We start from the raw sequence: 9,699 nt of genomic DNA, 5'->3' as shown, positions 1-9,699 counted from the left end.
TGGCATAGTCCGATCTGGGTCCCAGAATGTCCATATTCTAGCTTATAAGAAAACTTCCTTTTAAACGAAAGAGGCAAAAGTAGGTCTATCTCTCCTGCCTACGGATGAGAATAGTAGCTTATCTACACCTACTTGCAAGAAAAGCTGGGAAAGATAGTCTCCCCTGGAGCAGCCATGAGCCCCAGAGGGAGGGGAGAGCCTAGGCTGGGGATGCCAACCGCTGTCTGGCACACTCAAGAAGGAAGAACTGTTGGAGATCTGCAAGAAGTGAAGTCAGAACGAAAATCAAGATCCAGGCTGAGCCGTCTCCTCCAGGTCTGAGAGGCCGAGGGGTGGCACTGCTGGCTCAGAGGGTTCGAATCGGCAGCCTGTCCCCAGACTATGCCCCTTCCCCCTGGGCTGTGGGTGGCTCATTCTGCCAGGCTTGGGCATATCTAGTACAGGCTCTGAGTGGAGGCCAGCTGTGACCTCCAGCCCTGAGAGGACTCAAGTGTTTCTGGGACTCGCCACAAAGGGTGGCCTGAGTGCAAGGGCTCGAAGCCCAGCTTGGAGAACCTCAGGCAGGTTGTAGGAAGCTGTAGCTGCGGGGGGGATTATACATTTCAGGGGACTTTTTTCCTCTAACCTCATGTCATGTAGGAGCCAGCAGGATCTCTCAAGACAGGTTGGGCACTTGGTGAGGAGGAACCCCTTTGGCCTTTTTGATCCGGAAGGGAGGGGGACTGGAGAGCTCAAGTAGAGACTGGGGGGGGAGCAGACCAGGAGGGCTCCCCAACCACAGTCCCAGGCTGTAGCATCCGGGACCGCTTGTGAGATGTGTGTGCTGTTGGGACATGCGGTCGTAGCTCCAAGGGGACCACCTGTGTGTGGGTGTGTTCGCTCTGGTGAGCTTGTCGGGAAATAGTCTGTTCTCTTCGAGTGAGTCATGGTTCTTCTCAGCCCCACAGGCCAATCGGTCAGAGGCTATGCAGCTCCTGAGCCAGCACTAGCCTCAGAAGCATGTGGGAACCCCTGGCCTCTGAGACCCAGCCCAGGATCGCTCCAGGTGTCCAGGCCTCAGTGGACAGGCGATCAGTAGGGCGGGAGAGGGGACAGAGGGCCCCTCATCATGCAGAATGAGGATTCAGATTGAGATTCTGAAGCTACTGGTCAGACTAGGGTTTGGTGGCTAGAATGTGTGTGGCTTCAGAGGGCCCACGGGGGACTCCGGGAGTTCATTTGGTGAGGGTCTCTGAGGGGTGGGAGGTACAGAAGTAAAGCCATTTGGAGACTGGGAGAGTCCCATACTCCAGCTGGGCCTCACTCTCACTGGCTGGGGAAGCCCGAGCACTCATCAGCACCTCCGAGGTCTTGGCCATCACCAATTCTCAGAATGAGCTAGTCGGCTAGATAAATTAGAGAGTATAGGGTGATATTTAAGCCTGGCAAATTCCCCCAACTGGGAGGCGGAGGGGGGGATGGTGGGTGAGGAGAGCAAGACCACGTTCAGAATCTCAGAGTTGGGTTAGACCCCAGAAGCTTTCTTGGCTGACCCACTTCTCTCCCAAAGCAGAGGAGGGAGAAGATGCGAACACTTACAGCTTAATAGTTTTTCTCTTATCCCTGTCACACAAATAATTATACAAATAACTATGTAATTAACTAGATCATTGTGATAAGAGCAATGGAGGAAAAGCACACAGGGCCATGCCAGGCTATAACAGGGAGGTCTAACCTAGTCTGGAGGGGAGAGGCCACCCTGAGAAGGAAAATGACATTAAATCCCAGATCTAAGAGCTGAGCAAGAGGAGATCCAAGTGAAGATGAGAGGAAGAATATTCCATGCAGAAGCAACAGTACAGCTGCAGACCCTGAGGCAGGTGTTGGTTCAATGTCAAGGCAATCTGCTGCCGCGTGGGAGCAAGTGGTGGGTGTCAGTAATGGGAGATGCTTTGGGAAAGCCTGTACGTGCAGAGCCAAGGGACAGGCAGAGAATGGGGGCTTTCCACAAAGAGCACGGGGAAGCCACTACACGTTTGCGGAGGGGAGGGTTAACAAAATCTGACTTGCGTCTTAAAAATAACTCCTGGCTGCATCTGGAGCGTGGAGGCTGGATTAGTGGGCTCAGGGTAGATGCAGGGAGGCCAGTAAGAACCTCTTGAAGCAGTGTGCAAAAGAGAACCATCACTCGGACCAGGGCAGTAGCAGTGACTGTGAAACTGGAGGGAGTGCCAAAAAGGACTCTGACTTATTTCCAAATTTTGTTAAATCACAGATTAATGAAAAGTGTCTAAAAGCATATAATAATGAAAGGTAATGCTTTCCCCTTAATTCCCACCTCTCATTCTCACGTGCTAAGGCCACCATATCCATAGCTTGAATAGGGACAGCTGGGGGGTTATCTTTTCTCCATGTCCATTTGAACAGAAAGAGATTTTCTTTTAAATGGGGAGCTATTAAGGGCTACGGTAGCCTACTATTCTCACTTAATGGTACATCACAGACATCCTCTGCAAGTCAGGAGCTGTAGCTCTAACTCAAGTACTAACAGCAGCACGATATTCTTCATGAGGTTGTACGACAAGGTAGTCACTGCTTGATTGTGATACTCAGATCGTTTCGTTTTCTGCCATCACAAGCAACGCAGAAGTTATAGGGTTATCCTTATATACAGGTGATTTTCCCCCCATAGGATACATTCCCAGATGGAGGATTTCTGGGTCAAAAGGCACATGCGTTTTTAATTTTGATAGATAATGCCAGGTGACTTGCTCCAAATTGTAATAGATAGTGCCAGATTACTTGCTCAGCAACAAATGAAACTAGCCATTTTCCCAATTTTTTAGCAGACCTGACCATTTTACTCTTTAAAAACTTTTTGCCAATCTGATGAATTAAGGTAATGAAAGCGGATTTTGCTTAATTTGCGTTTTCCCGTGGGAGGCTTGGGTGGCTCAATCGTTTAACCATCGGCCTTCAGCTCAGGTCATGATCCTGGGGTCCTGGGATACAGTCCCATGTTGGTCTCCTTGCCCAGTGGGGAGCCTGCTTCTCCCTCTGCCTGTCACTTCCCTTGATTGTGCTCTCCCTCTCTCTCTCCTTCTCTGACAAATAAATAAATAAAATATATATTTTTTAAATTGCATTTTCCGGGGCACCTGGGTGGCTCAGTGGGTTAAAGCCTCTGCCTTCGGCTCAGGTTATGATCCCGGGGTCCTGGGATGGAGCCCCGCATCGGGCTCTCTGCTCAGCGGGGAACCTGCTTCCCTTCCTCTCTCTCTGCCTGTCTCTCCGCCTACTTATGATCTCTGTCTGTCAAATAAGTAAATAAAATCTTAAAAAAAAAATTGCCTTTTCCCAGCTAATAATGAGGAAAAGATCCTTATTGGCCATTTAGATTTCCTCCTCCCAGAATGGCCTGCTCATACCCCTTTTCCATTTTTCTCTTGGGCATTTGTCTTTTTTCTTTACAATGTTGAGAAATTCTTTGTATATTCTTTGCATATTTTCCCTTTCACTGTTACATACTTTGCAAATATTTTCCTGGTATATCATTGTCTTTTTTCTTTGTTTATGGCATCTCTTGCCATTGAAGTTTTAAAAAATCAAATCAAGTGTGTCTTTCCTTTTGTTGGTTTTTCAGGTGTCCACCAAATTCATTTATATTATCCAAATCCATTCAGTTTTCCCCCTAACATTTCTAATATTTTCATTGTTTCACTTTTATGTTAAAATCTCTAACTGATTTGGACCATAAACTTTATATTTGGTGGGTAGAGACCCCTTTTGTTTCTTCTAGATAGATAACCGATATGGCAGCACCATTTTTTAAGATGACTTTGTTGAGATATAACTCACATACCATAAAATTCACCCATTCAACACGTGTTAGTCTACTCACAGGTAGGGAATTCAGCACAATCAATTTCAGATCACTTTCATCCCCTCAAAAAGAAACCTCAAACCCTCTAGCTGTCACCCCCTGTAACTCGGAGTCCCTGGCATCCATTCATCTGCTTTCTGTCTTTATAGACTTGCCTATTCTTGGCATTTCATATGAATGTACTATTGTGACTGTTCTCTTTCATTTAGCATGTTTTCAGGGTTCATCCATCTTGTGGCATTACCAGTATTCCATTGCTTTCCATGGCTGAATAATATCCATTTGCCAGTTGATGAACATTTGTTTCTCCCCCCTCTTTTGACTATTATAAATATTACTGCCACAAACATTACTGTACAAATGTTTGAATAGGTGTATGTTTTTCATTCTCTTGGCTATATTCTTCGGAGTAGAACTGATGGGTCCTATGGTGGTTCTGTGTTTAACTTTTGAGGAGACAGCAAGCTGCTTTCCAAAGTGGCTGCTCCATTCACATTCCCACCCACAATGTGTGAGTTCTGATTCTCCACATCTTCACCAACATTTGTTATTGCCTGACTTTCTTTTTTTATTTTAAGATTTTGTTTATTTGAGATAGATAGATAGATAGATAGATAGAGTGAGCAACCATGAGTGGGGAAAAGGGGCAAAGGAGAGGGAGAAGCCCCGATGTGGCACTCGATCCCAGGACTCTGAGATCATGACCTAAAGCAGAAAGCAGATACTTAACCAACAGAGCCACCCAGGCACCCCATTCTCTGACTTTCTAATTCTAGCTTCCTAGTGAATGTGAAATGCTATCTTATCATGATTTGATGCGTATTTCCAATGATATTGAGCATCTTTTCAGGTGCTTATTGGCTTATGTGTATATCTTCCTTAGAGAAATGTCTATTTAGATGGTAGTACCATTTATTAATTTTTTCTCTGATGAATTGAAATGCAACTTTTTTCATATATTAAAGTCCTTTCTACATTTGGATCTATTTTTAGGCTCTTTGTCCTCTGACCTACTTATCTCTCCCTGGTTCACACCCTACCGCTCAAATCACAGTGGCTTGGTAGTGTGATTTATTATCCAAGAACACAAGTTTTCTCCAACTAGTATTTCTTTTCATGTGTTCTTAACTAGCCTCACATATTTCTTTTTCTTTTTTTTTTTAAGATTTTATTTATTTATTTGACAGAGAGAGAGAGATCACAAGTAGGCAGAGAGGCAGGCAGAGAGAAGGAGTGGGGGAAGCAGGCTCCCTGCTGAGCAGAGAGCCCCATGCGATGAGGAGCTCCATCCCAAGACCCTGGGATCATGACCTGAGCCAAAGGCAGAGGCTTAACCCACTGAGCCCCCCAGGCGCCCCTCAGATATTTATTTTTCAAATGTTTTTCAAATTGGAATTTTTAGCAGTTCTAAAAAAATTTTTTTATTTGGGATTCTAAGCAAAATTACATTAAACCTATATATATTAAATTTGAGAGGATTCACTGTTGATGAGAAGAAGTCTTTGAAACCTGGCTGTCTTACTATATGATCAGATCTTGTTACACATTCTTCAGTATAGTTTCATGGTTTTCTTCAAAGAATATCTTTACCTTTGTGATGGTGGTTCTTGTTTTAAAATTATTCCTGAATATTTTATAGTTTTGTCACTATTGCAGATGGTCAGTTTCTTCATTGTTATTTCTAATATCTCATTGCATTTAGGGAAAAAAATATATATTTTCATTTAGGTTGTATTTAGCTACCTTCCCCCATGACCTAATTAACCTAATAGCTTTTGACCTAAATTTTATTGGATTTTCTCAATACAGAATCACATTATTTGTAAACAAACATATTTTCATCCTGTTTTAAGCCAGTTACTTATTCTGATTAGTTCATTTTCTTGTCTTATTGAATTGGTTAGAATTTCTAAAATATGTTGAATAATAGTGATGATAATGAGCATCTTGTTCCCAATTTCTGGAAACAGCTTTTGAATGTCATTGTTTATATATTTACTACTGGGTTTTGGTAAATAGTCTATCAAATTGAAATAGCTTTCTTTCTGTTTTAATATGTAATTAGTAATAACTGCTGAATTTTATCAAGTGATTTTTGGCATCCATTACTCTAATTGTATTTTATTCCCTTTATTTGTTGATGTCATGACTTATATTGATAGATTTTCTGATGCTGAATGATGTTTTCAGTGTTAAAAAATAAACTCTTCCCTGCTCCTCAGGGAGCCTGCTTCCCTTCCTCTCTCTCTGCCTGCCTCTCTGCCTACTTGCGATCTCTGTCAAATAAATAAATAAAATCTTTAAAAAAAAAAAAAACAACTCTTCCTTACATGGTATATTATTCTTTTGCTGCTTTTCCCATATCCAGTTAGCTAACATCTTATGTCAGATTTTGCATTTAAACTGCTCTGTGATTTCTTCTTTCTTTTTAAATTCAATCTTTATAAGGTTTGGGAATTAAGAAAATGCTAGCTCATGAAATAAACTAGGAAGATTTCCAACTTTTTCTCTTGTCTGGAATAGTTTAAATAACATTAAAAATCATCTGTTTTCAAAGATTATATAAAACTCACTTTCAATATAAACTGTGCCCTGTGATATTTTGTATTTTATTTCTAACTATGGTGAAATACACATAACATAAAATTTACCGGTTCAATCATTTTTAAGTGTGAAGTTCAGTGATGTTAAGCACATTCACATTGTTGAGCAACCAAGCTCCAGAATTCTTTGCATCTTGTCAGACTGAAACTCTACATGCGTTAAACAAAAACTCCATATTTCTCTCTCCCCGCCGCAGTCCCTAGTAATGGTGGTTTTTGTGTTTATGAATCAGACTATTCTAGGTACATCATATAAGCAGAATTGTGCGATATTTGTCTCTTCGTGCCTGGCTTAGTCCACTCAGCTTATTGTCCTCATGGCTCATCCATGTTGTAACAGGTGTCAGAATTTCCTTCCTTTTTAAGGTTGAATAATATCTCATTTTATATATACATACACACATATGTGTGTATATATAATGTATATATGTATATACAATGTGTATATTTATACACACACACACATTTTTCATTATTCATCACCCATCAAAAGATACCTGAGTTGCTTCCACCTTTTGGCTTTTGTGAATAATGCTCCCATGAACATGGGTGTACAAATATCTCTTCAAAAGCTTGCTTTCAGTTCTTTTGGGTATATGCCCAGAAGTGGAATTGCTGGATCATATGGTGTCTTGTGATATTTTAATGGCAGAGTTTTCATTTCTTTTTAAATCTCTTCTGTTTATTGGCCGATTCAGAATTTCAACTTCTACACTCAATTTTATTAATTTTCTACTTTGCCTGAAAATCATCCACTTCTTGGTTCACATGTATTTTCATAGGCTTACACATGTTATTGTTATCATTCTTTAATCTTTTCTGTACTGTGATATATCTCTTTTCTCTCTTTTTAAAAATTTTTAGTTAAATTGCAGTCAGTTAAAATGCAGCATAATATTAGTTTCAGGTGTGCAATACAGTGACTCAAAACTTCATACAATAGCCAGTGCTCATCACAAGGGTCCTCCTTAATCCCCATCACCTGTTTCACCCATCCCCCCACTCACCTCCCCTCTGCTGACCATTAGTTTCTTCTCTATAGAGTTTGTTCCCTGGTTTGTCTCTCTTTTTTTCCTCTGCATTCGATTGTTTTCTTTCTTAAATCCCACATATGAATGAAATCATATGGTAACTGTCTCTCTCTGACTGACTTATTTCTCATAGCATAATACTCTCTAGCTCCAACCACATTGTTGCAAATGGCAAGATTTCATTCTTTTTTTATGGCTGGGTAATATTGTACATTTTTGCCTTTTTTTTCCCCCAACCAGTTTTGCCTATTCTGTGCGTCTTTTCAAGGAATCAAGTTTGGGTTTTAATTTTTCTTTTAATTATTTTTTTCTATTGAATTAATTTCTGATCTTGACTTTGTTAATAATATCCTTCTACATTCTTTTGGCTTAGTTTGTTCTCTTTCTGATTTCTTAGATTAAATACCAAGATTGCTATAGTACTTTGTTTGTTTGTTTAATATTAAAAAGCATTTAAGGCTATATTTTTTCCTCTAAGTACAGCTGTGTCCCAGAAATTCTGCATAGCACTCTCTGTTCTCTTTTTCATTACTAGATGATATGCAATTTCAGTTTTGAACTTATTTTTGATCCACTAGTAATTTAAGGGAGAATATCTTAATTTCCAAGCAGCTCATGTTTGAGGTCTGGAAGTTAGCTTTGTTTGATATTAATATTGCTGTTCCTGCTTCCTCTCTGTTTGCATTTGTTTGGTGTATCTTTGCCCATTGGCTTTCTTCTCACTCTCCTTTGTCACCTTGTTGGCGAGTATTTCTTGTAAACAGCATTTGGCTGTATTTTTATTAGTTAACTTATTCAATCTGTCTTTTGATAAGGGAATGCAGTTAGTGTAGTAACTAACTGTGTAATAACCTGATGTACTTAGCTTTTTCTTTTCTCTCTCTCTCTCTCTCTCTTTTTTTTTTTTGTTTTGTTTTGTTTTTTTACTTTTGTTGGCTTGATTGAAATTCTAGTATTTAAAATGGAGGCCAGTTTACGAAAATAAGATGAAGAAAGATTTTGGAAGAAATATCAAAGAGTTCAATTCGGATTTTAAAATTTAAGATGCCTTTGAGACAGGCGCCTGGGAGGCTCAGTGTTAAACCTCTGCCTTCAGCTCAGGTCATGATCTCTGGGTCCTGGGATCGAGCCCTGAATCAGGCTCTCTGCTCAGCAGAGAGCCCGCTTCCCCCCACCCCTCTCTGCCTGCTTCTCTGCCTACTTGTAATCTCTCTCTGTGTGTCAAATAAATAAATAAAATCTTTTAAAAAAATGCCTTTGAGACATCCAAGTGGAGATGTCAAGAGAACATTTGGAAATGCTGGAGTGGAACTCAAAGCAGAGATCCTAGCGAAGGTCACACACACGGGCAGCTATGGATGGTACCCTAGGGGTGGGTGTTCTAAGATGGCCCGGGACCCAGTCCTGAGGAAAGCCAACAGCTAAAGACTGGAAGAAAGAGGAGAGCCAACAATAGCTAAGACAAAAGGCAACATCTATGGTGGGGGGGGGGCGGTGAGGAAAACCCAGACAGCATGTTAGTATAGAGAAAAATCATGTTCAAGAAGGAGGGAATGAACTTCATTATTACATGCTGGGAGGTCAGGTCAAGGGAGGCCTGAAAATAATCCCTTCGTGACATTAAAGTCACTGGCGACCTTGGCAAGCCTTATAGAGACCTGATAGGAGTTTGTGCAGGGAGAGGGGGAGGGAAGGAGTCAGACAAGGAAAGGGAATGGGTGGGAAGTATCTCAAAAACAACATGAAGTTCAGGGACTTCGTTTGCTTGTTTTACATGAGCCCCCAGAGCTTGTTTGCCTACTGTGCTGAAAGGTCCAGCAGAAAGGGGACATCAAAAGGGGCAGGAAGAGCCAACAGAACAACTTGACAGGTGATAGCAGGTGTGCCCTGGGGGCGGGGGGGGGGGTGGAGAGACCATATTTGCCACTGCTTGGGGAAAGAAGGTGCTTGAGATCAGGGGTCTGTTGCTGATGCTGTTGGTAAGGCTAAGAGTGCAGACTGGAGGCAGGAAGGGGTGGGCCTTCCTGTCTGATTCCTTCTCTCATCTGAGTCAGGTAGGAGGTGATGTCATCTGCTGAAAGTGGAATGGGGCAGGAGGACCAGATGGTTGGGGAAATGAGAAGGAAATGAAATAGAAGTTCAGGAGCCTGGAAGAGCAAGTTTGGCCTCAAGAGGCCCTCTAGGCAGGGAAGGGCAGTGGAAG

This window comes from Neovison vison, chromosome 7 (genome assembly GCF_020171115.1).
Source record: "Neovison vison isolate M4711 chromosome 7, ASM_NN_V1, whole genome shotgun sequence".
Lineage (NCBI taxonomy): Eukaryota > Metazoa > Chordata > Mammalia > Carnivora > Mustelidae > Neogale > Neogale vison.
Note: the sequence above shows the minus strand (reverse complement) of the source record.